Raw genomic sequence first — 27839 nt, 5'->3', positions numbered from 1 at the left:
TTTATGGAGTCGAGGTAGCTCTCAGCAGATGGGGGAAGCCAGAAGGGGATGAATTGGGAAGGTTTTCCCTGGAGTTGGGCTGCTCAGTGGCCCAGGCTCTCTTCTGACTGCTCCAGTCAAACTTCGCTTTGTTCTGCTGGTCAGCAGCCTGCCAGCATGCTCAGTGCTGGTTAGTGTGTTCCTCTAGACGCCTAGCCGCTTGTGTGTTTCTGCTGTTGTGCTCCTCTTGACGTCCAGCAACTTGTGTATCTGCCTGCTGTGGTCTCAGTGTTTTTTACAGGTACAGGATGGGGACATGGCAGGCCAGGTTGGTCTTGGGAAGTGCAACGTTTGGACAGGAAATGCTTGTCCTCACCAAGGTTCCTGGGATGGAGCCCTAGCCAGGGGCCACACGTTCCTTTACCCAGCACTTCCCTGCCCCACTTTCAGATCATTTAAAGAGACCATGCTCTTCCCTTCCCAACACTTCCATATCATAATGAAAGTCAGTTGCCTCAGGGCATAAACAATATCTTTTGGATAGTAAGAAATTTTAATCTGAAGCTCACAGAAAACATGAAACCTGAACAGTCCTTTGGGGGAAGGTTAAAGACCATAGACTTGGTCAGATTGCCTAATAGCAATGCTTGATGAGAGAAAGACAGCTAAAGATAAAACCCTTAAAAAGTTAGTATTTAGAATATTGCCAAGGAGAGGAAAAGCTTCAGAGAATGAGAGTCCAAGAAGTTAGATGATTGTCCAAAGGTAAATTATGCCCTGGAAGTCAAAAAAGGGGGAGCTCAAAGAGGAAGAATCAAATATTGTGAAAGTATGATTAAGATGAAGTTTAAAATGTTGATTACACTTGTGAGTAAGAAGGCTGTTAGGTAGCTTAGTTAGTTATATTTTGGATGTCAGAGTGCAAACTAGATTTCAATCATTTTAGAAGCAAAGGAAAGTAAAAAGGAATAAAAAATAATAGAACTCTTTATAAAAGCCTATTAATGAACAGAGGAGTCATATAACAGAGATAGGACTTTACTCTCTGAACACTCAATTGATTTGTCAAATCAAGGAAACGGTCTTAGATAATTTTACAGATCTTAGAATGAGTTGAACTTAACCAACATTTGTATCAGTTAGGATGAACTAAGTTAGAATGCAGTGATAAAATATGTACAAATCTCAGTGCCTTAAAAAAAACGCAAATACAACTGTCATTCAAAGTATGTAAATATTGCAGCCACACAGACTGACAGAGATTCTATCTTGCCACTTGAGTCCATGATTTTAATGCAGGGGAAAAAGGATGAGTGCACAACATAGGCTCTTCAGGTTCTTCCTGACACCAATGTTTCGTTGGTCAAATTAAGTAGCATGGTGTTGAATAACTATTAAAAAAGAATACCCACATAGAGAGGAGCCAGATATATTTGTTGAATAATGTGTAAAATGTATAAACATGTTTTCTGTTTTACTAGAATAATTTTACCAGAGGTCACTACAATATATCTTCCCCTACCAACCCTCAACTCCTTCTCCTTACTCCCCCGAAAATTATTCTGTCTAATTTTAATCAAAGGGCTGATACTATTTCAAATAAGTCTAAAACTGTCACCTAAAAGTGGAAGGACCATTAGATTATGCAGTTTAGAGCATACATGTCTAAGAGAAAAGTCAGTTCTTCTCTTAATCTAGAAAACAGAATTCACACCTTATTTGTTGTGATTCCAACATTAGAGGTCAACGTTGTGCTGCTGAGCCAGGTTTTTCCCCTATTGTGTCTTTCAGTCTTTAAATGATTACAGACATTATTGTAGCCTGTTAGAAACAACCTAAATATATATATATCCTTTAGGTGTTAATTAATCTGTCTAAGGCTGTTTTGAAAAGTTGAAGTATTTCTTATGGAAAGTCCAGAGACATTCTCATATTGTTTTTACCAGTTACATTGGTAGCAGTATCTTCAGTGAAATTGAACATTATAATAACTTTGGAAATGGGTATGAATGAATGCAATTTTTGCTTAGAGTTGGGATGGAAAATAGGTTGAAATGAAGTTAAGAGGAAGAAAGCCTTCAGAAACCATCACAGTAATACAGAAATGAAGTATAGATTCATTCATAGCTACGCAAATACCTCCACTCCATTACTAGGACTCAAGATAAAAATTCTTCAGAAGTATTTACATTATATAATGTATTTTCACTGAAGAATAAAAATACACATTATAGTGAAATTGTTAATAAAACATCAAACATTTGTATAATGATTTATACTTTTCCATAGCTTTCAAATTAAAAATCTCTGATACACAATAAAATAAATCATAAAACTTTAAATAATATGTGACTACATATAACTTGTTAAATAAATAAAACCAGAACTGGTGATTAAGATAATCATTCAGAAAAATACAAAATAAACTGATAAATAAGCTACTCTGCTCTATTAAAGCTTATAGTTAATTCAAGGACTACATTTAAGGAGCGATTTATTGTCATAGAGATATTCACTATAAGGAACTTCAGAGAAGTAAAATTATAGAGCATAGTAAAGGTCAAATCCAGCACATCAGCTGAAAATAGATGGATAAATGCAGTAAGGTTTGGCACTAGATCAATAGCCTTAGAGGCTGGGCAATTCTAGGAGAAATGTTCCCAGTAATAACAAGCTTTGAACATGAATACAAACTGATCAGTATTGGAACCATAGTTCTGTATACAAGAATGTACTTAGAATTCTTCTGAATGCAATATGAATTGAATATACATTATAATGTGTATAAATGTAATGAGAGCTCTCGACTAGTGAATTATGTAGAATCATTCAGCAAACAATATGAAAAAACAATTTTCCATTTAATAATTTGATTACTTTCATGTCAGTACTTTATCTTTAAAACTGGATGACTGGATTGACTGACAGTAACATTGCTGTTAAGAGATGGCAAACGAGCTAGCTGACTTCTCCAGAGACTTTCAGGTAGGCAATTCCTGCTTGCAGTCATTGGAAATTGAGACCTAGTTCTTAGCTCTAATATCCCTGAATATCAATATTATCACATAAGTAACTTCATAGATTAATGTTGACAGAATATGTAATATATTCACTGATTTATAGTGATATATAAAATATCAGAAAGTCCATAAATACTATTTAAAGATTTATTCTTTTAACTGTAAAAATGTCTAAATAAAAAATAATTTTAAGAATTTAGAATGTTATCACACTAAAAGCTTAGGAGTTTGAAACTATTCATTGAACTCTGCAAATCTTCTCTTGCTACTCTATTCAGGATAATATTTTCCAATGTATATTTGACTATAATCATTTGCTAAAAATCCTTCAAAATTCTCTATTGCTTTAAAAAATATTGGCCAAAATCATTGACAGTTGAACAAGCAAAGCTGAGTTTATTGGACTTATCATCTTCATAGAGAAAATCACATTGAGCAGATAGTAGTTTTGTCTCATTATCAGAATTTATCCAACAATATCTACATGATTTTATCAGTCACCCTTAGTAATTTTAAGACAGATGATCCAAGGTAGAGGACTGGTTGAAATGAAGCAGTTTGTATACAAAATAACTTTGTATTTTTGGGAAGTCCTTAATGAACAGAATGTTTCGTGTGGGAAAATAATCTAATTTCATTTTTTCATAGTCCAGGCTTCCAGGAACAAATATTCCCTGAAATGAGCAATTACGTTATTTTACCAATTACACCTATTATTTAGCTCAGAAGCAGTAAAGTTCATTTGGTCTCAGAATTGTTTAGCACAGACAGGAAATATGGTTGCTCCAAAAGTTGTTTAGTATATTGGTTGAAATTCTCAGTCCTTTTTGGTTATTCTTTAGCATAAGCTGAATTATTTAATTATAGGATATGATCAATAGACATGCATATATATATATATATATATTTATACACACACACATATATATATCATTGTTGGATGGGTAAGGGTCATATGTATAGTTTTTGACAGTGCTTGTTTCAACCTCTGTGTCAGGTTTTCTTGTTCTTCCTTGGAAGAAAACTGTTGTATCATTGAGAGAATAGTGACTGTACAACAGCAAGAAAGATTCTGGAGAGCACACATTTGAGCACTATAACATACACATATATAAAGAGAAAGATTATGATTAGAGTTCACTGTTGATTTCCAAACAGGGAACAGAGACTACTAAACTTAAATCAATAGAATTGATTCAATTCCTAACCTAATGAACTGTAGAACAGATGCAGTGATTTTTTTTCTTTTTTCTAACTGTTTGGTCTGTGGGAATGTTTGCCATATAAAAAGTAACTTTATGGTTGAACTACTCAGGTAAGCAAATCATTTCTTACAAGAAAGTAATAGCAAAGGAAACTGAGTTGCCCCTCAAAAACTACAAACTCGATGACTGATTGGTTCTGTTCTATGGCTTAGACAATAATAAGGAAATTGTAGCTAGTATTGCACTGATACAAAAGAATGACATTGAGTGTAAAAAGCAATATTAAAGCTGAGCACAGTGGCTCATGCCTGTAATCCCAGCACTTTGGGAGGCCAAGGCAGGTGGATTACTTCAGTCCAGGAGTTCAAGGCCAGACTGGCCAACAAGGCAAAACCTCATCTCTACAAAAAATAGAAAAATTAGCCAGGCATGGTAGCACATAGCTGTTGTACCAACTACTAGAGAGTCTGAGGTGGGAGGATCACCTGAACCCAAGGAGGCTGAGGCTGCAGTAAGCCACTATTATGCCGCTGCACTCCAGCCTGGGCAACACAGTGAGATATTGTCTAGATAGATAGATAGATAGATAGATAGATAGATAGATAGATAGATAGATAGATAGATAAGCAATATTAAGAGTAAGGATATAACCGGTGTCACAGTTAAGTAATAATTAATCCGGAAATCTTAACCAGCTGATTCAGAAAAGTGAAAAAGAAAAACATGAAAATTAATACGTTACAATTTGTATCTCATGTAAATCTCATTCTTAGTTGTTTGAGTCAATGCTGTCTACCTCTTAATACACTTCTGATTAAAAATCTTGTGGTATATATCACTTTGCTAGGGCTGCCATAACGAAGTGCCACAGAATGGGTGATTAAATGACAGAAGTTCATTTTCTCACAGTTCTTGAGTTCAGAAATCTGAGATCAGGGCATCAGCAGGGTTAATTTTTACTGAGGGCCGTGAGTAAAGATGGACTCAGACTTCTCTCCTTTGCTGGTAAATGAAAGTCTTCTTCCTGTGTCTTCACATTGTCTTCCCTCTCTGGTGTCTGTGTGCAAATTTCTTCTCCTTATGAGGACACCAGTCATACTGGATCAGTCCCCCTATAATGGCCTCATTTTAATTTAGTCACCTCTGTAAATACCTTACTTCCATTCTGAGTCATTTGAGGAACTAGGGGTTAAATCTTCAACACATAAATTTTTGGGGTCTTGAGAATAATCGTCTTTGGCTTGAGGCTCTGTCTTCTGAGCTCACGATGCTGGCAGCCTTACTCCCACTCCCAGCCCTGATTGGTGTCCCCATCCCATATCAGAGCTGGAATGATGAGTAAAAACGCAAAGTATCTGAGGTGCCAAGAATGGACTTTTTTCTTGGTTATGGTTCATGTTATCCTGCTTTTTTCATGACTATTATTTTTGTTACATGCCGGTTATTATAAATTCTAACATTGTTAAGTGACCAATTATGTCTTTCTTTGAAGAGCTTTGAACAATTTTTGGCAGTATTTCTGTATCCAGCATCATACAATCTTATGCGTACAAAGCTTAATATTCAGCAGTTTCCTCAGTGGGGGCCTTATACAGGATTTAGGGTATATTTTCTGCACGTCTATTTCTCTTTTGGTCTCTTTCTTACGAAATTTAGCTATTTCAGACTCCTAGAACTCCAGTATTTTTCTCCTCAACTTAGAAAGGCTGCAAAATCCTGCCTAAATTGCCCCTCTTTTTACCGTGGTCTGGAAATTCTTCCAGAAGGCAATATAATGTCATCTTTCAGTTTATCTCGTTTCTTCTCCTTCTGTCAGAAATCACATTTCTCTACTGCCTTTGTTCAATTTCTGAAGATAGTTATTTACATATTTCATGAGGCTGTCTAGTTATAGTCAGTGGGAGCTTCACTCCATAGATTTTTCATCCACCTATCCTCAATAGTCTCATGAGAGGAAGATGGAAATCACAACTTTAGGCAAGTCAAAACCCCTCCCTGTTTTTCTCAATTCATCTTTGAAGACTTCTGCACTGTCCTAATTTTATTCATTAGGTCACCTGCCTCAATAGTTTGAGTATCTGCAGATATATGGGAAGACATTGATTGTCCCAAGTAAAGACAGTAGAGTTCCAAGGTTAGCACCTTTCACATACTTCTCCATAATTAAGCCGGAGGTTTCCTGCTCTGAGTTGGTACAACCAATTTACCTATACTACTTCAAGAGAATTCTCCAACACTCCAGTTGTCTCACTGACTTCTTATCTTGATCCCCACCTCCTGCCTCTTCCCACTTCTGTAGTTTCTCTAGGGCCGCAGTGAAATGAGCCAGCAATGTATTCTATTTCAGTATCTTAGTAGGAGCCTGAAACAAAACTGAATTAATAAACGAGAAATTGCTTATTGAAGCTAGAGAAAATGAAAGAACCTAATGCCTTTTATTATTAAGCTGTAATATTCTGATGTGCTCAATCAATCAGGCAGAGGCATACTTTGCCCCGAGGGTGCTCAAGGTAGTCACAGTTACAGATTTTCGTTCATTCTCAAATTAATAACTATTCATCAGTCATAAAATAAACTTCATGTCTGATTGTCACGAGCTTTTCTTTTGTCTACCTCCCAGTTTTCTTTCCAGAGTTAAAATCTCCTTAACTTGTTTTGTTAAAAACGCTACAAATTTTCTTTTAAGGTTGATTTAGACAAATGACTGACCTCAATCAGTAAGGTTTCAAGTTTTTGGACGTATTTCCCTTACATGTGTTTAAAACAAGGGCATATATTTGTCCTCTTGTTAAATTTCATTGATGTATAAAAGAGAAATTTGCTTGTCTGATTTGGTTCTCAGACACTGCTGCTTTGGACATGTCTTTCTGTATGCTGTGCTTATTTTTTTCAGTTAGCACCTTCCATACCTCAGGTGCATTACATTTCTTCCTTGACTGTTCTGTGCCCAAGAGGCTTACCCACAGACGCTGCATTTCTTGTGCCTCTAGGTCAGCTAACGCCACTGGGTTTCGCCAATGAGAAATACTGACAGGAGTTGAGAAAGTACAAAAACAAAGAAAGAATGGTATATTCATTTCTCTTTTTTTTTTTTTTCTGTTTTGTACCATGTTTCGGCAGTGACTGAATGTCTCCCTTTGCCATATTTTTTTTTTCCTTATGGCCAATACTCAAGGTTTCTAGCTCTCCTTGGATTTCAAGAATGCAATATCCCCATTTTATCTCTTTTGTCTTAGAAGTAATAATACCTTTCAGCTATTGCTAGTATCTGGATATCTTAATATTCTTTTTGAGCCAAGTAGATTGACAACATGAAAGTTTTATCTTCATGATACTCTCTTGAATTATTTGTATTATATTCCATTTTCTAGCAAATCCTGACAGAAGCATATCCAAGATGTAAGATTGTAAGATTCTTTTTTTTTTTTTTTTTGAGACAGAGTTTCGCTCTTGTCATCCAGACTAGAGTGCAGTGCAGTGGCACGATCTCAGTCACAGCACCGTCTGCCTCCTGGGTTCAACCGATTCCCCTGCCTCAGCCTCCCAAGTAGCTGGGATTATAGGCATGTACCACTATGCCCAGCTAATTTCTGTACTATTAGTAGAGATAGGGTTTCACCATGTTGGCCAGCCTGGTCTCGAACTCCTGACCTCAAGCGATCCACCCACCTTGGCCTCCCAAAGTGCTGGGATTAAAGGCATGAGCCACTGCACCCAGCCAAGATTCTATTTTTGAAGGAGTTAAGAAAGCAGGAGTTTGCTTGCTTTTGGTGGAATTAGAGAACGGAACCTGGCAGGGAGCCATTGTACCAGGTCCTGTATTTAGCTGCTTCTTTGAGTGATTTTGAAGTTCTGGTCACAGTGTTCACTCAAATCCTTTTTGGGTATATGTTTTTAATGAAAAACATTTATTCAGGGGCTTTGTATTAGCTGTTTCCTTTACCTCAGCAAGCCGCATTTTCTCTAGTTCTTTTTTTGTGGCTAACTCCTTTTCATTCCTTAGGTTTTGGGTCATGTCATTTTCTTAGGGAGACCTTCCCTGATCCTTTCGTGTAAAGAAGGATCTACCTCTGTCAGTCTTCCTGGTAATTTCCTTATCTAATTTATAGGTTTCCTCCTTTTCAGTTGATGTCCCCTTCTTTACTGTTGTTTGTCTCTTACTATCTTCCCCAGATCTATAGTTTATGAGAGTGGAGTCTTTGCTTTCCTTATTCATCATTTAAATTCCTAGCATCTAAAATACAGATCCTGCCACATAGCCATTGTTTTTTTTTTTTTTTTCCTTTTTTCTTTTTTAAAGCAGCATTACTTAAGAATGCAAGAAAATACAGTGTTTGAAGAAAGGCAGTTATTTCTAATCCATACTTATATTTTGGGGCAAATCTTCTGTAGAAAGCACCAGAAAACCATTAATTCCCTCATTTAGTGATGGGGTGTTCCTTTAAGTGGCAAAGAGGAAAAGAATCTGTATTCTGAAAAAACAAGGAAATCTGCTATTGATATTAACATTATTTTAGCATCATTTATACCGACAAACTGATGAGATATGAAGGCATGAATTGCACATCATTAAAAATAATTTTGGTATCTAATTTAAATAAAAATAAGATAACTTCATAATGCTAATAGATTATAATAGAAATGATATAATGACCCCTATTATATCATGTATTCTGCCCATCCTAATTATAGTATTAAAAAATCATATATATGCTTTACATTGCATTATTAAAGTGAATTTTTCCTTGTTGGAACTCTGATAAAATACTTAAGGTTCTCTTTCTCGGAAGAAGTAATGAGTAGAATATGAAATGCCTCTTTGTGCTGGGTATAGACCTTCCAAACACAGATGAATTAGTTTCTCTGTTATGTAGTCCCTAAGCGCCATTTAAAATGATCAAATATACTTATGATCACAGAAAATCTCCAATGAAGTTTTGTAGTCCATCAGTGCACAAAATCAGCATTTTTTCAATTAGTGTAAAAGACTGAGTGGCTGCATAAATTTATCTAGTGAGGAGAAGATGTCTGAATTAGTAAGAAAGCTGGTCTCTTGTGGGGAAGCCAGATCAGTGAATGATATTAACTTCCTTTTTTTTTCTTTTTCATATCACTGCATAGTGAAATGAATAATAAATGGAGATATTGAAACAAAACAGTACTAAATGTATTTGCCTTATGAAATTTAAAAGTGGAATGTATCTGAATAATATTTGTATTCTTTCTCTCACCTTGAATATACTACAGTATGGGCTGTGCCTCCATACACTATATTAAGAAGTAAGATATAGTAGGAAAAGTGCCACAGGATTTTCAATAAGGTATACCTGAGTTTGCTCTATTATCATGGCCAGATCAATAGGGAATAGTTATACTGTGTATGCAATCCTGGTAGTCTTACCAGGACATTTTAATGATTCCATCTTAAATGTTATATACAGAATAATTTATAAATAATTCTAAAACTGTGGCCTCTGTAATATGGCCATAACTTACAATCATATAGGAGTTTAGAAATGATTATCCTAAATAGCTAACTTTTAAAAAAACAACATCTATGATATTTTTGTTTTCTCAGTCTTTCTCTTTGACCAAGTAATAAAATTGACAGTCAGCTTTCTGTTCATGTACTGGCATTAATGCCCTCTAGGTTGCGTATCAAATCCTCATTTGTCTCCTTCTTTGCTTCCACAATACCCAGAAATTTTTATCTTTCAAGAGATTCTCACCATTTATCTTTCTAAGCTACTTATATTATTGCCCCACTAATAAATAAAATGTATACATTTATTATTATTTATTTATTATTGCCCCACTAAGAAGTTTTATGCACACACACACACACACACACACACAGAGAGAGAGAGAGAGACTATAAAGTAAGTCTGGCAGAAAAAAAGTCACATAGGCTTTGGAAGATGAACTATTAATGAGAATTCAAAGTATGGAGGCACTTTCGGAGGCCGAGGCGGGCGGATCACAAGGTCAGGAGATCGAGACCACGGTGAAATCCCGTCTCTACTAAAAATACAAAAAATTAGCTGGGCACGGTGGCAGGCACCTGTAGTCCCAGCTACTCAGGAGGCTGAGGGAGGAGAATGGCGTGAACACGGGAGGCGGAGCTTGCAGTGAGCCGAGATTGCACCACTGCACTCCAGCCTGGGGCACAGAGCGAGACTCCGTCTCAAAAAAAAAAAAAAAAAAAAAAAAGTGTAGGAGGAAACTGGAAATTTCAGCAGATACATGGGTCAAGAAGTCATGATAATACCATAGGAACTCACTTGAATGAATAAGAGCACTTGAGAGATCTGTTAGGAGGTATAATGACTCAATTATGACATCTGGGTATAGAATTAATGCTGTATTTTGTGGGTGAGGTACATAATGAAATCAAGTTAAAAAAGAGGTCAGGTGTTTGAGGGAAGATATGACACATTTCATTTTTCAAATAAAAGGACAAAGTAAAGCCTAAAGTGTAAGGAATAAAATATTTTTGGCAGTGACTGTAGCTCAATGTCAGGGTAATATAACATGCAGATCTGAGCGAATTTGCTGAGTCCATGAGTTACTCTTATAAGGCTTATCATCATGATGAATAAATCAAGGACTGGTCTAAGAATACAATCTTCTAACAGCTATTTCGGCCCCCATGTTTTTCTGTCTTTTTAACTGTGGTAGCTCCAACATATTCCTCTTATAAATTATCTTTATACAGGTAAAGCCATATCTAAAGCTCCTTATGTGGAATTATATAACTTTTTTCTGAAATTACCATAACAATTTTCATAGTACTTAAAACATGGCCTATATATTAGTCTGTTCTCATGCTGCTATGAAGAAATACTGAGATAGAGTAATTTATAAAGAAAAGAGGTTTAATTGACTCACAGTTCTGCATTGCTAGGGAGGCCTCAGGAAACTTACAATAATGGTGGAAGGCAAAGGAGAAGCAGGCACCTTCTTCACAAGACAACAGGATGGAATGAATGCAAGTAAGGGAAATGCCAGATGCTTATAAAACCATCAGATCTCATGAGAACTCACTATCACAAGAACAGCATGGTGGAAACCACCTCCATTATCTAAATACTTCTACCTGGTCATGCCCTTGATACATGGGGATTATAGGGATTGCAAATTAAGGTGAGACTTGAGTGGGGACACAGAGTCAAATTATATCATTCTACCCCAGGTCCCTCCCAAACCTCATGTCTTTTCACATTTCAAAACCAGTCATGCCTTCCAAACAGCCCCCAAAGTCTTAACTTTTTTCAGCATTAACTCAAAAGTCCACAGGCCAAAGTCTCATCTCAGACAAGGCAAGTCCCTTCCACCTATGAGCCTGTTAAATCAAAAGCAAGTTAGTTACTTCCTAGATACAATGGGAGTGCAGGCATTGGATAAATGCTCCCATTCCAAATGAAAGAAATTGACCAAAACAAAGGGGCTACAGGCCCATGCAAGTTCAAAATTCCGTGGGGGCAGTTATTAAACCTTAAAGCCAAGATAATCTCCTTTGACTCCATGTCTCAAATCCAAGGCATGCTGATGCAAGAGGTGGGCTCCCATGGCCTTGGGCAACTCCACTTCTGTGGCTCTAGAGAGTACAAGCCACCTCCCAGCTGCTTTCATGGGCTCACATTCAGATTCAGTGTCTGAGGCTTTTTCAGGTGCACAGTGCAAGCTGTCAGTGGAGCAACCATTCTAGAATCTGGAGGACAGTGGCTCTCTTCTCTCAGCTCCACTATGTAATACCCCAGTGGAGACTGTATGGGGGCATCAATCCCACATTTCCCTTCTGCACTGCCCTAGCAGAGATTATCCCTGAGGGTCTCACCCCTGAAACAAACTTTTGCCTAGACATTCAGACATTTCCATGCATGTTCTGAAATCCAGGCACAGGTTCCCAAAACTCAGTTCTTGACTTCTGTGAACCCTTGAGAAGTGAGGCAAGCTGGACTTCCTAGGTCCAATGGGGACCTGGGGAACTTTCCTGTCTTAAAAGAGTATTGTAAAATACACCAATCAGTGCTCTGTAAAATGCACCAATCAGCGCTCTGTGAAACGCACCAATCAGCACTCTGTAAAACACCATTCTAAAAATAGTCAATGTCAGGGAGGATTGAAAAAAGGGCACTCTGATAGGGAAAAAAATGGAATATAGGCGGGAACAATATGGGAATAAAAGCTGGCCACCCCAGCCAGCAGTGGCAACCCACTCAGGTCCCCTTCCACACTGTGGGAGCTTTGTCCTGTTGTTCTTCACAATAAACCTTTCCACCACTCACTCTTTGGGTCCATGCCATCTTTAAGAGCTATAACACTCACCACAAGGTCCGTGGCTTCATTCTTGAAGTCAGCAAGACCATGAACCCACCAGCAGGAACCTCTCCGGACACATTCTCAAGTTCAACACTACGTGGACGCCACCAAGGCCTGGGGCTTGCATCCTCTGAAGTGAGAGCCTAAGCTGTACCTTGGCCCATTTTATCCTGGGCCAGGGTGGTTGCAATGCAAGGCATCGAGTCCCAAGGCAGCACATAGCAGTGGGGCCCTTGGCCTGACCCACAAAACCTCCTAGGCCTCTAGGCCTGTGATGGGAAAGGCTGCAGTAAAGGTTTCTGATATGCCCTGGAAACATTTTCCCCATTGTCTTGGTGATTAACATTTGGTTCCTCATTATTTATTTAAATTTCTGCAACTAGTTTGAATTTCTCCCCAGAAAATGAATTTTTATTTTCTATTCCATGGTCAGGCTACAGATTTTCCAAACTTTCATAATCTGTCACCTCTTGAATGCTTTGCTACTAAGAAATTTCTTTCTCCAGATACCCTAAATCATTTCTCTCACAAGTTCAAAGTTCCACATATCTCTAGGGAAGGAGTAAAATCCTACCAGTCTCTTTGATAAAGCACACTAACAGTCACCTTTGCTTAAGTTCCCAAGAAGTTTCTCATCTCCTTCTGAGACCACCTCAGCCTGGACTTCATATCACTATCAGCTTTTTCATCAAAACCATTCAACAAGTCTCTAGGAAGTTCCACACTTTCACATGTTTTCCTATATTTTTCTGAACTCTCCAAACTGTTCCAAGCTCTACCTATTACCCAGTTCCAAAGTCACTTCTGCATTTTCGGGTAACTTTACAGCAATGCCCCACTCTCTGTGGTACAAATTTACTCTATTAGTCCATTCTCACACTGCTAACAAGACATACCTGAGACCAGGTCATTTTGTAAAGGAAAGAGGTTCCATTGACTCACAGTTCTGCAGGGATGATGAGGCTTAGATGAGGCAGGAAAATAGGGTCTGGAGGCAGGGAATATAAGGCCAATTTACACTTCAGCTATAACAGGAAATATACTCTCCATAGTGCGTATGCTGTAAATGGCTTTGTAACTTCACTTCATCCTCTTCATTTACATAGGGTGTGCTTCAAGTAACCAATAGAATCCTCTATGGGGTATTGAAACTCCCCAGAATTTTCTAACAGGGCCTTTGAGTCCCTATGCTCAGGGCAGCCCCCCACACTGTGGAGTGTAATTTCATTTTCAACAAATCCCTTCTTTCCTTCCTTGTTTTGTTTGTGTGTTTTGTCCAATTCTTTGTTCAAGATTCCAGGAACCTGGACACTATCCATCATTAATATAAGGAAACTTACAGTCACAGCAGACAGCAAAGGAGAGGCAGGTACATTCTTCACAAGGTGGCCGGACGGAGTGACTGCAAGTAGGGAAAATGCCAGATGTTTATAAAACCATCAGATCTCATGAGACTCACTCACTATCACAAGAACACCATGGAGGAAACTGCACCAATGTTCCAATTACCTCCACCTGGTTCTGCCCTTGACACATGGGTGATCATGGAGATTACCATTTGAGTTGAGATTTGGGTGGAGACACAGAACCAAACCATATCAGTCTATGTTAGTGGGGTTCTCCACTATATAAGGGAGGAAGAAAGCTGCAATAAATGTAGTCAATATTTGAAGTTGAATGGTCCAGATTAGAAATGAAAAATAATTCCAAAAAAAAAAAACTAGTATCCAAACATTTTAGAAGATTTTATTATTATACAGAGAAAGGAAGCATACACAGAGTTAAAAAATGGCAAAATAGAAAAGATTTCATTTATTATTGTTAGGTGTTCTCTCTTAGATCTTGATCTCAGTCACTTTTCCTGTTGTTTTCTCCAGTTCAAGTTCTGTATTAGGCTAGGTTTTATTTCAAGATGAAGAAATGACTTAAATTATTTGAGCAAAAAGATATGTTATCTATAGATTGGGTTATTTCAAAATTACTAAATCAATTGAAGAAAGTTGAGCCCCCCCAGATTTCTCAGAATTTTACCTTGTATTTTCTGAGACAATCAATAAGGGAATAAGGAATGAAAGAGGGTTGGTACAATGTGTTAGTGAGAGTTCATTTAGAAAAACAGAAACTACACTAGCTATTTCAACGGAGAACATTTCACACAAAAAATGAGATGTTGGAAAGCTCACCTGGCAAAACAAAAACAAATGAAGTAAGGCAGAGGTAATAGATGAAGATATGGGTGTTGCCTTTAAAGTTGGGGAAAAAGTAAAATGTTTGCAGTTTTCAGATTTTAGAGGCCAAGAGTAGGATCCCCATAGATTTGGGAATCAAACATTTGAGGAGGGAGTGGCAGACAAGTAGCATGGAAACACAGGAGCAGAAAGTAGGGGTCTTATAAACTGTAACTTACACCTCAAGACAAGAAATGGCACTTACTATTTCAGGAGCTTAAAGTAAGCATCTCATAGGCTCTGGGGTGAGGCCTCTCAAGAGGTGGCGTAGTCTGTTGATGCTGATGTCGCATTTATTTAGAGAAGAGGTCTAAAGCCCCTCATAAAGCTAAAAGTCAGCCCAGTCCTGGTAATCCTTTAGGGTAGGAAGAGATCAGAATGGTTGTGAAAGTACCAAAATGAGTGGGAAATTGGAAACCACTACTGCAGTCACAATGTAGCAACACTGATGAAGTAACACTGACAGGAGTAACAAGGGAATTGAAATAAACAAGTCACTTCTTTCCTTCTCTCAAATTTCAGTCTCCCTCCAGTGCCTGTACTAGAAAAACATAAAATAAATCCACATGATAAAGAATTGTAGGCTGAAGAACCCTCACACCAGCATCAAAAAGCAAAGTATAGAAGTATGGATTTAAAGTTGAGAGTCAAATAGTTCACAACCAGCACTAATAAGACTCATAGTTTCAAACTCTAATTAGGACTCCTAATCATGAGAAATTCTTAACTTTATGGCTCAGTGTGTGAAAGAGGTAAAGCAAGATTTGGTCACATAGCTGCAGAGAAAGTAAACTAAGAACTGATAATTAAGCACTAAATAACCTTATATAATAATGGACTTACATGGCTTTACTGTGAGTTATTTTGTATGTCCACCTTTATAACCTGCTCTCCCTAAAAAGATGTGGGAGATAGATGGAAGGCAAATTCTAAAAACTGAGGAGGAATATTGTAGTATGTTAAGGATAGCTATATCCTTAATTGTTGCTACTCCTCTCATTGACAACTAGGTTTTAATTCCTCTCCCTAGAATTTGTGTTTCTGTGCTGCCTTTAATAATTTGACCAATCAAACAGACCAATAATTATATTATAGGACTTCTGAAGCAAGAACATAAGAATCTCATGTTTCATCTAGGAGTTTTACAACACTCAGGGAGGCCCGAACTGTCATATAAGAAGTCTATCTACAACACTGTTGACACTTCTTTTAGGTACTCTGATCAACATTCCCATTTGAGCCCAGCCTACTAACTCTCCCTGCCAAGACAAAAATACATGTAAAGGAGGCTATCTTGGATGGTTCAGACCAGCCTCTCTGCCAAATACAAAATATTTTGTGACATCTATTGACATGTGGAATGGAACAAACTGATCAGATACATGAAAATGACCATTGTTTTATGCCACTAAGATTTGGGGTAGTTTGTTATGCAGCAAAACATAATGGAACCGATATATATAACGGTCAGAGATATGAAGAATTTCTGTGAGTTTTTTCAGGCAACATATAAAATATAGGGCACTAGTTTTTTTCCAGTTTAAACTATCTTTTCCACATTATTTTTGAAAGACTTGCAGACTCTAAAATGAAAGAAAAGGATAGAAAAAAAGTTACATGCAATAAATAAACCAAAAGAAAAAAGTTACATAAATGAAATAAAGGAAAATAGTTCTTAACCTCTCCAGAGAAAAATGGACTCAAAAAAAAGAGAAATATGAGGTAATAAAATGACAGAGAGAATAGGAAAAGTAGCATCAAAAGTGAAAAATATATAATATTTTTAGATAAAAAATTAAGGGCCACTGATTTATTGTAGGATAAAAAAAAAAATTGTGGGAGACCAATACTTCTGGAAGAAACAACTTCAACAAGGAAATAATGTTTTTTAAAAATATGTGTAGTGGCATCAGAAATTCGGAACCAAAAAGGAGTAGAGTGGTGAAGATTATAAGAAACAAATAATTTAGGAGAGTCCAACTAATGAATGTACTCTTTTAACCTGAAACCAATTTGTGATGCAGAAGCTGTGCAAGATGGGATATTTAATATGTAAGTTTAAAAACTCTGCAGAAAATAGAGGAAGGATTTTTTCTCAGTCTCATCATTTTAGGAAGAAATATTAAAATATAGGACGTTCCCAGAGAGGATCTCTGGTGAAACATCAGATTTTTTTTTTTTTTTTTTTTTTTTTTTTTTGAGACAGAGTGTTTACTGTTGTTGACCAGGCAGGAGTGGGATGGTGCAATCTTGGCTCATTGCAAATTCCGCCTCCTGAGTTCAAGCCATTCTCCTGCCTCAGCCTCACAAGTAGCTTGGATTACAGGCGTCCACCACCACATCCAGCTAATTTTTTGTATTTAGTAGCGATGGGGTTTCACCATATTGGTCAAGTTGGACTTGAACTGGTGAACTCAGGTGATCCGCCCACCTCGTCCTCCCAAAGTGCTAGGATTACAGGCATCAGCCACCTCGCCTGGTCAAAACATTAGACTCTTAACTGAATGCTCTAAAACTACACACTGGGACAGGCACAAACCAAATGTAAAATGAGCCTTACATTAAATGCAATCCAGCTTTAACTCACCCTAATCTCTACCTGAATTAAAACAACCAGTTCTCCTCCTTTCTCTGGGCAGCAGCAAAATGAGTAAGTCCTCTCTGGAGAAAGATGACATCATATTCTGAAAAGTTACTAAAAATATACTTAAATTTCATCTTGGCTAACATGGTGAATCTCCATCTCTACTAAAAATACCAAAAATTAGCCAGGCGTGGTGGCGGGTGCTCGGGTACTTGGGAGGTACTGGGAGGCTGAGGCGGGAGAATGGCGTGAACCCGGGAGGCGGAGCTTGCAGTGAGCCGAGATCACGCCGTTGCACTCCAGCCCTGGTGACAGAGTGAGACTCCGTCTCAAAAAGACCGGTAATCCCAGCACTTTGAGAGGCAGAGGCGGGTGGATCACGAGGTCCAGAGATAGAGACCTTCCTGGCCAACGCGGTAAAACCCCGTCTCTACCACAAATACAAAAATTAGTTGGACCTGGTGGTGGCGCCTCTAGTCCCAGCTACTCGGGAAGCTGAGGCAGGAGAATGGCGCGAACCCGGGAGGCGGAGCTTGCAGTGAGCCGACATCGCGCCACTGCACTGCAGCCTGGGCAACAGAGTGAGAGGCTGTCTCAAACAAACAAACAAAAGGTTGGGGGTGGTGGCTCATGCCTGTAATCCCAGCACTTTGGGAGGCCGAAGCAGGCAGATCACGAGGTCAAGAGATTGAGACCATCATGGTGAAACCCCATCTCTAAAAATTAGCTGGGCGTGGTGGCAAGTGCCTGTAGTCCCTCCCAGTTATTTGGGAAGCTGAGGCAGGAGAATCACTTGAACTAGGGAGGTGGAGGTTGCAGTGAGCCGAGATCGTGCCACTGCACTCTAGCCCTGGTGACAGAGTGAGACTCTGACTCAAAAACAAACAATATATATGTGTGTATATATATATATATATATACACACACACACACACATATGTATGTTTCAGTCTATTTGCCACATTATTTTTGTAGGAATTATTGATTTTATGAATTCAGTCTCAAAATACCTGCTCTAGTTACCACCTGTGGATGGCAGACTATAAGGTGATCACCCATATTCCCTTTCTCAGGGTGATCACACCTTTGCATAATCCTCTTCCCCTGATGGGACTGTCACTTTCTTCAACTTATAGAATATTTCAAAAGTGATGGTGTGTTGCTACCTTGTGTTATGTTAAATAAACTCTGTCTTGCCAGCAGATTCATTCTAGAACCTCTCCTTGCTGATCCAATCAAGTAACCTGCCATTGACAAGCAATGCAGGAACATCCAGAAGCTGAGAGCAACCTCCAGGTAGCAAGAAACTATAGTCCTCAGTTCTACAGCCACTCACACAAACAAGAATTCTGCCAACAATCTGAATGAGTTTAGAGGTGAGTGTGTTTCCAGTTGAGCCTCCAAATATGAATCCAGCTCTGGAAAATACCTAGATTTTAAAACATGCAGAGGGCCCATCTCAGCCACGGGTCTAACTCTCGACACATAGACACGGAAGTTAATACGTATGTGTATTTTTATTCTGCTAACTATATGACAATTCGTTATGCAGCAATTTGGAACTAATGAATAATTTTACATATTCTCGCTATTTATTTTCTCACAGACACTGTCTTCTGACTTTTCCAGTGGCTCTAAAAGGCCAAACTTCTGCTCTGATTTTTGGCTGCTAGTCTTCCTAGGTTGTTATTTTTCTTTTTCAGCTCAATGAACTCAGTTCCAGTTACTAGAATACCCCAAGTGGGGTGGTATTACACAAGTTAGACGGTGAAGTTTTGTTGATTGGCAGGATTGTAGCCTGGTTCCCTGTCGTCTGCTAATGAACTTTCCAAAAAACTACAACCTCCCAGGTCACCTCATAACTTCCACATTTTAGGTATAAAATAATCAGGTAGCAATTCCAAATATTTACTGGTATGGGTGAAGCAGGAATCCTAAGCACAGTTCCATGGGACCACTTTCTACTTTCTCAAACGTCAAGGATTTCTGGGAGCCATCGACATTTGGGATCTGCTATGTTCATCTCCCAACTTCAGAACTCTTTTTATAGTATCCAGGCTTTTTATCAGTTCAAGATGGTAAACTCCATGTAAACATTATTTTTTCCAATATTATTCCTGCCACCCTACAAAAATTAAGTAAAGGAAAACTAACAAATCTCAGTAGCCATTTAATTCAGATAGACGGATAGAATGGGTTAGCATGGATGGTACAGTAAGCTGCATTCATGTTCTTCCCAAACATGCTTCTTCCCAAAATCCCTTGTGGGTAAAGTAGCTTCCATTTTACAGATAAAAAAAAGAAAATCATTTTATTTTTTGTAGACTCTCCTCTTCCAGAATTTCTCAACCTTATATCTATACTTTCTTATAGGGAAACAACTCAAAAGTATTTTTCCCCTCGAACCTCCTATGCCATTTCCCCACTATACTTTCTCTTCAATAAGGCGTTGTCTCAGTATTTTGCCAAGATGGTTTTCATCAAGATCAATAGTCACTTTCATCTTTTCAATCCTCACATACTGAATCCTCACTTTACTCACTCAGCAATTCTTTCTAAAAGCACGTTCTTCACTTCACTTCTACATACTACACAAATAGTACAGGGCCTACCATTCTTAGTCATTTTTGCTAGATCTTCCTCTTCCTCTTTAATTGTGGAAGTACACCAGAGTTTAGCACATCTGGTGATCACTTCTAGCTTCAAGGCTTAAAATTTCCATCAGTATCATAATGATGACTTCCATATTTTAATTCCATTTCATATATTCTTCAAAATCAAAATTTATATGTTCAATCTCATATTCAGTTTATCAATTTTGATGCCTAATAAGTATGTTAAATTCAAAATATTTAAAACAAAACTTTTGCTTTCCTCCCACTTTATCTGCTTCCTCCCTGGTGTTGCCTTCTCAGCAAGTGATAGCACAGTTCACTAGTTGCTAAACAAAAATCCAGAAATCTTTCTTGACTCCTCTTTTACTCATAGCCATTTTATCAGATTATATTGTAGACTGTACCATCAAATTATATCTAAAATCCACCAAATTCTCACTAACTCCACCCTACTGCTCTGGCTTTTTCTCTCTGCATGTAATATTGAGCATGCCCTGCTAAATATCTTTAATTCATCACCTAGTGATATCAATTTCACTCACTCTGATTTTGCTTAGTCTGTATAGTTGAATCCCTTCTTTCATTCATGGTTTTCTTCAAATATCACATCTGTATAATGGTGCTTTCATTCATTTTTTACTCTCTGTACTTTTATCATGCTTTATTTTTCAATATAGCACTTTATACAATTTATAATTAATATATACATTTATTGACTTTTTTTTCCTTACTTGACTATAATATGTTTCACAAGGGCATATAATTCACAAGGGTATACAATTCACAAACGTAGAATATTTTTTATTGTGTGTCTAGCTCAGAGGTGACTTAAAAGATTATAACTTTTAGTTCATTACATAGCTATTAAATGGACAAAAAATATTGAGGACCACAGTAGTGAAACAGGAAGAGTTCCCTTATCTCCGCTAGCAGGGCTTGCAAACAAGGGTGTGGCTCGCTTCTTTGGTGCTCGGCTGCTCAAAACCCTAGGGGGAGCATGCGGACTGGCAGGTTGTGGGGAGCGTTTTCGGACTCCAATCCCTATGGCAGCGTCTAGGGTTGAGTGTTTACAGCTCAGGAAGCACAAGTGGGTGTATTACAGTGTTCTCTTTCAGTTTTGCTGTCTGCAGGCGGCTTGTGTTAATCAGCTCAACTAGACCCTCTGCCTTATCTGCCTTAAGGCAAGGACAGAGGGCTTTCTGTATCTCAGGTTTATACCGGAAAAATCGGGTCACACATGGACTTGGAGGACGGGTGCAAGGTTTCATTGAGGGGCCGGAGAAGCTCTCAGTGAGATGGATGGGGAGGCCAGTAGCGAGATGGAGTGGGAAAGTGGTCTTCCCCTGGAGTCAGGCCACCCAGCGGCTGGACTCTCCTCTGACCGCCCTGGAATGAACTGCACGTCATCTTGCTGAGAGTGGCCTGCCAGCGTCTGCTGGTGTGTGTCGGTGTGTTCTTCTGCACCTCTCAGTGTCCAGCCACCTGTTTGTGTGCCCGCTAAGGCCTCTCGGGTCTATGTGGGCACAGGATGGCGGGCATGGCCGGCCAAAAGTCAACTTTTTGGGCTTGAAAACAGAAATGCTTGTCCTCACTTAGGTCCATGTGCAGGGCCTAGGGTAGAGTCCTCACCAAGAACCCTGTCTTTCTCTACCCATCACTTCCCTGCTCCGCTCCCCTATCAGTAGGAATATATATATGTATATATTTACTTTATTAAAACTTTTTTATTAAAAATGAAGCTGTTTCATTGAAACATTAAAACTTTTTACATATATACATATATGTTTCATTAAAACATGTTTTTGAATAGTTACTATCTCTAAGTTTTACTAAGATCTAATGTACAAATATAAATATGAAATGATTGAAACATTAATAAATTAAAAGGTAAGAATATTTGTTTTAAATGTAAAAACTCAGCTAAATGTAGATGATTCTATTTCAGGTTTAAAAGTTGCAATATATTGAAAGTGATTGTTCTTGCTTTGCTTAAAATTTCTGTCTATTAGGCACAAATGTTTAAGGTAATATCTAGAAATGCTTTTTACATTTTTTGGGGTATTAACACATCATTCAATGTAATGGTCAATGACAGATAACCCATAAAGCACTGTTTCGAATTTACAAAAATGAAATAACAGATTAATAACAACGAAGTCAATATTGTACCCCATATTTTATTTGTGTTGCCACCTAAATTACTAGATGTGAATTACATATTTTCCTGAACACATCATGTTTAGTACTTTTGTTTCCATTTAATTCATAACAAGTTTATTTTTCATTTAATACATATTTTACCAGTTAGACTGTAAGATCCCTGAGGACAAAGTACAGTCTGTTCTAATCATCCCAAATTCTTAACTACTAGATTCTGGTCTAGTAGAAATGTTTCTTGACTGCATGAGGAGTATGTACTTTTGCTCAAAGGAATTTCACATATATTTTTCTCATTTATTTTATTATATTTTTAACTGAAAAATACAAATTGCATATAAGTATTATGTTCAACATGATGTTTTGAAATATGTATAGATTGTGGAATGACTCAATCTAGCTAATTACCACAGGTATTTTTTATATTTTTGTCTCAAGAACAATTAAAATGTACTTTCTTAGCTTTTTCAAAGCATAACACATTGTTATTAACTATAGTTGCCATGTTGTACAATAGGTGTCTTGGACTTACTCTTTTTATCTAACTGAAATTTTGTATCCTTCAACCATTTCCTCACCCTTCAGCTACCAGTCTCCTGTAACCAGCATTCTACTCATTTACTTCTGAGTTCAACTTCTTTAGATTCCACACATGAGATCCTGAGACATTTGTCTTTCTGTGCCTGGCTTATTAATTTAACATAATATCATTCGAGTTCAACTCTTTTATTGCAAATATCGGAATTTCTTTTTTTAAGGCTGAAAAATATTTCATTGTATATACATACCACATTTTTTTCTTATTTGATTCTCACAAAACCTCTTTCTATTGCCAAAGAGATCAGTATCTCAGTACTATCAAAAGGTATATGAGTGCCTAAGCTGAGGCTCAAGACTATTTTACTAATTGTAAACCCCAAGAAATTTACATCATAACACACTGCTCTGGAGTTTCCTCTCACTTCAGAATTGTAATGCTTATTTTAAGTTCTAAAAACACTTGTGCAGCAGATTGTATAGAAACTATCTTTTGTTAAAAAAAAAATAAATTAAATAAAAATAAAACCTCTCATACCAAACAATTACAAAATTCTTCAACAAAACCTAAACACATTTTATTCTTTTTAAAACAAAATTTAAGCCAGCAATAAACAACTAGAAAGTTATATCTGTTTCCTAACTGGCCTTACACCAAAGAAAATAAAACTTTCTCTGGTCTTCATGACAGGAGGTAGTTTACAACTTGGAGCAAGACTCGGACAGAAGTTAGACTCCTATCCTCCCATAGAACCTGAAAGATGGGGGCACCATCTTCCTTAATGTTTACATTTCAAAGAGGTGGTTCCCAGGCCCTTCAGAAAGGTATTCTTGGGTTGTAAAAGTGGTAAGAAGCTTTCAAAAGAGTCTGCACTTTGATATACTTAGGTTTTGTATCTGTATCCAAATCTCATCTTGAATTGTAACCCCCAGGTGTTGAGGGAGAGACCTAGTAGGAGGTGATTGGATCATGGGGGCAGTTTCCTCCATGCTGTTCTTGTGATAGTGAGGGAGTTCTCATGAGATCTGATGGTTTCATAAGTATTTGGAAGTTCTTCCTTCCGTTACTCTTCTCTTCCGCCTCCTCATAGAGAAGTGCCTGCTTCCGCCTCACCTTCTGCCGTATGATAAGTTTCCTGAGGCTGCCCCAGCAAAGTGGAACTGTGAGTCAATTTAACCTCTTTCCTTTATAAATTACCCAGTCTCGGGTAGTTTCTTTATAGCGGTATGAGAATAGACTAATACACACCTCAAAGGGACAGTGAAAGAATTTAGGTTCAGAATGTTTAAAACAGTGCTCTAAGAAGAAGGATGTCAGGGTCTGCAGTTTAGTCAAGTTGAGTGAAGTCTTAAGGCTGTGTTGGTCTGCCAACAAATACTTAAGCTTGGAGGAGGAGTCCAAGCTACAGAGAGGAACAGAGCTGGCCAACTCTTTGATTGAAGCCTTGTCAGACCCTACGCAGTATGGAAACAACTGCTTGAAGTAAACAAGCAACAGAATAAAAGAAAAAAATAAAAACAGCAACTTTCTGGTTTTTGAATATTATCTTTAAAATATTATTATTCTAAACTGATACCCTGGAGGTAGAGATTCAAGATTTGAATGAAAAGCAAATGATTATAGCAAGTAATGAACGCGCTTACTTCATCTCTACCTTACTTTAAAATCTAAAATTTCTTGAACTGTTAGGATGGGTTTTAAAACATCCACTGTTGGCTTAGAATTTACTGATTGACATATTTATATAAATAAACCAAAATATACTAGCAAACTAAGAATAAAATCTATTTACTAAATATTCATATGCAATTATTCAAATATAAACAACTACCATATATGTGTATAAATTATTCTATTCAAATTAATGTCTTTCTTTGAGAATTTCTATGCTGGCTATTCTTTGTTTTCATCCTATTTCTGAATATTGCTGATAAGCACCTCAACTACTAAGTTTGAATAACGACACACAAAAAATGTACCGTTACTAGCATAAGTGGCTCTTTAAAAATATGTTTTGAAGTGCCTTGAGATCATCTGAATTAATAAAGCAGGAAGGTGAATTAAAAGCTTTGTTTATACTATCAACTGAATTTCATACAAAAATAAAACACAAAAAAGAGATAATATGAGATTATACCTTTTGACATGTTTCTCATATTAAACACCAAATATGTATTTTCAGTATGAGCTCTCTTAGCTGTTTTCACAAGCATAGTCTAATGGTTACACCTTAGATAGCCATGTTACTGCTTTACCACATTCATGTTGCCACTATCCGTGGACACCAAATCCTAAGGAAAAATGAACAAATTCTGGGGAGAAAAATTGTTAGAAACGAAAAGGTTCTCCTTTCTCTTCTATTTGATATTTGCCTGAAATATGCTGAAAAGTGTGTTATCAGCTGCCAACAATTGAAATCTGGAAAATGCTTCACAGCTAGCAGTGATCATCTCAGCAACAATGTCTAATTTTCATCTTTCACCATTTATATTTATATCCAGAAAGAGCAATTATTAAGAAAAAAGTATTTCTGAGTCAGTGTATTATAAACACCAAAGTTATCTAAATTAGTAAATAAGGTATATAGACTAAATCTACTTCTGTTTAATTTCTTTTTGCATGATGGGAGTATATTGAGCAATTATAAGTCAGATTAGAAAAAAATGCAGCTCGGAAAAAAAATAAATACAATAAAGCAGGAAACCCCTACACAGCAATTTTGGAGAGAGAACCCATTTTTCTAGAATAAGCAAAGTTTCAGCTGAGACAGCAGTCACTCACATTAAACCAGAAAACAGCAAGGCAAATGGTCAGTCTTCCAGCAGTGAGGCTAGAAGTCAGGAGTTCTGAGCAAAATACTATAGAGTGAAAAGTTTGGGCCATAGCCATCAGTCTAGAATTTAGTTTGTCAACTGTCAAAATGGCTGGGGTTGAAGTAGTTATTTCGTGGAACAAAGCCAAGCTTAAGATCTTTTAGATGCTTTTTCATTTTAACTTTACTAACAGAACTTTTTTTTTTTTTTTTCTGTGAGTCCATTAGGGGAATTTGCAGGAACGCAATCTGCCTATTGTATGTAGGTTTCTTTAACTTAGTGAGCAAGTCATTACTGAAAAAGTTAGGTAAAGATCAAAGCACACCTCTCTGGTACCCCTCTGTATTAGTCTTGTCTGGCTTCCATATCAAAATACCATAGACAAGGTGGCTTACAACAGACATTTGCGTTCTCACAGATCTGGACCCAGGAAGACTGAGATCAGAGCGTCAACATGGTCAGGTTCTGCGAGGGCTTTCTTTTGGCTTTCAGGCAGTCACTTTCTTGCTGTGTCCTTGCATAGAAGAGACAGAGAAATAACAGACTCCCTCTTATGAGGTCACTACTTCTGTTGGATCAAGGTGCCACCCTTAGGACTTTATTTACCCTTAATTACCTCCATAAATGTCCAATTTCCCAGCAGAGTCACATTACGGGTTGGGGGCTTCAACATGTGAATTTATGGGTGACACAAACATTCAGTCCATGGCACCATCCAAAATTATAACATAGAAGAGGGAAACATCAGCCCAAACAGAATCTGGCACTTCTTGTGCTCCCCACATCTTTAACAGGGTAATAAAGTACTTATACTAGCCACATTAAGCCACTTCAACAATCAGTTACTGCCTATATTGTGTTGTTCAGTATAGGCTGATTGCTCCCAAACTTTGCAGGTGCCTGGGCACTTTTGCTGTGAATGATTGTTTGAATCAATTTGCTAGATATTATATAACAATATTTTTTGCAAGACCAAATTCTTTTTCACAATGTCTTTGCGGTATTATTTGAAGATCTTTGATTCTGCTGCAGAGAGAAAAACAAAACCTAAATACAATAAAAGATGTACAAAACTCCTAAAAAGTGCTAATTATGAACATTAAATTATCTCATATTTTGTGATGTGTAGAGAGAATGTATAATATAAGGAAAATCTATAAGACATATTAAAGATCGAGTAAATGGAATGTGTGATTTAAGGGATAGAACAAATATAAAATTACTTAATCTTTAATTAAATAAATGAAACGTTCAATTAGAGGTACAGGTCATTGTACTTCCAGATTGAGAGCTACATCATCCCTAAACTGGCCTCTTGCTGGTGACAGGTGGTACAGTATCATTTTGGCCCCATATGTGCTCTTTCTCAGACACATAAAACGCACAACTGTTAGGATATTTGGGAAAATAAAACTATGGAAGCAATAATTGGCCCTAAGTCATTCTGACAGAGCAAACATGTTTTCTCCGTGCATCTTCTGTCTACTGAACCCCTTTGTTCATACTTAACTCTGGTTTTGCACGCACATGATCAGAAGAGAAGTTTGATATGGGTGAGATAAAAAGATAGAGAAAAATGGAGAGAAACTTTGTAAATACAGGATGAAAGTAGTGTGTTCCTTCTACCTCAGTTTCATGCTGTCCTAAATTTTAACCTACTCTCTCTTCTTTGTTACTTGCTGTGTTTTAAAGTAATGCGATTTTAAAGCCACACGTTCTCTGCATTTTACCTCACCTTGGTTTATGAGCCAGTGTCTGGGATAACCTGCTCGGTAATGTGCTTGGAGGCTGCCACAACAGCACCTTAACTTTCCAAAGGACACTCATTGTCTACCAGACTAAAATAGGCCATAACAGGATGACATGATCATCTTCTGGTAGCTCATGGCTACTTTTGAAACAACTCCCTCCTTCAAATATTCAATATCTATTTATCAAGAAAAATGGAAAATGGAACTGACATTTGGGTAGTGAACTTTTACAGGTAGACTGATATATTTATAGCTGATCGAATAACATTCCTTAAAATGCCACAAGAAATAAGAATTGTCACATGTGGAAGTGTTCTGAACGAGAAAACTGTTATTAGTATATTCTTCAAGGTCATGGTGAGTAACACTGAATAATTTATCATATTAGAATGACACTGCCTTTCTGAATACTGAACTTAATGCATGTCAGTTTCCATGGCATTTTATAATCAGACATGTTTATTTCTTAAAAGGAATCAATACAAAGCATATTTTATTATGAAAACCTGTTATAAATAGTAGACTAACAAGAAAAAAGGATATTTTTATATTTTCCATGGATCTAGCTTTATATTCCTCCAATCAAGATTTAAGCAAAGAAAACAGAAATACTGCACATTGGTTATT

This window comes from Piliocolobus tephrosceles, chromosome 5 (assembly GCF_002776525.5).
Source record: "Piliocolobus tephrosceles isolate RC106 chromosome 5, ASM277652v3, whole genome shotgun sequence".
In the NCBI taxonomy this organism is placed as follows: domain Eukaryota; kingdom Metazoa; phylum Chordata; class Mammalia; order Primates; family Cercopithecidae; genus Piliocolobus; species Piliocolobus tephrosceles.
This window is presented reverse-complemented; position numbering follows the sequence as displayed.